Here is an 822-nt window from a genome sequence, read left to right on the forward strand (position 1 = left end):
CTTAGCTCTAGCTGTCATCTACCGTCTCTTTAGCCATCTATAGCCTATCTATATTTTGTTTTCTTTTTCCTGAATATTTTGCCCCTAAATACATCAAAGCATATTTCCTAAAAACAAGAATTGCTCTTACTTTCAAAATTAGCCTGTTGGCTTCTGTGTGGAAGATGGCTTTGCGAGAGAGCCTGCAGATGGGGAATGGTTGGGGATTCTCTCCTGCCATCGAGGCATGGGCTTGCGAAGGCCAGGGCGAGCTCAAGGCTCCCTGAGACCGCACACAGTGTGTGTGGCACACTCGAGCCTTATCTGGCTGATCAGTGGGAGTAGGTGAGAAATGGTTAGAGCTGCTGCCAGGGCCTGGAGTGTTCTTCTGGCTGGTGGGAGGAGTAAAAAGGGACTTCACTGCCTGGCGAATGAGCAGAGTGGGGGGCAGAAACTTGGTTCTAGATATATTGAGCCCACATGCCCTTGACACATCTAGGTGGGGATTTTAAGGAAGCAACTGGATGGACCATGGATCTGAAGCATAAGTCCAGTCTGGGCTGAAACAGATTTCCTATCATTCGTGGCAGAGGCCCAGGAGTGAGCGAAAAACCTGCAAGCCCACTGCTGTGGAGCCTCAGCCTCTCAGAGAAATCATTTCACATCTTGGGGGAAAACTGAAGTCTTTGTCCCCTCGGACAGCCAAGTATCCCGGGACATCCTTGCCATGATGGTGAAGCCACTGGTTCTGGGCCTGGAAAAGACAGGGGATGAGGAGCCAGTTGGAGGGGCCTGGGAAATAGATCACTCATGTCTCATGACTAGAGAGGCAGGAAGAGGGGC

This window comes from Condylura cristata, unplaced genomic scaffold (genome assembly GCF_000260355.1).
Source record: "Condylura cristata isolate star-nosed mole 26May11 unplaced genomic scaffold, ConCri1.0 scaffold00040, whole genome shotgun sequence".
NCBI lineage: Eukaryota > Metazoa > Chordata > Mammalia > Eulipotyphla > Talpidae > Condylura > Condylura cristata.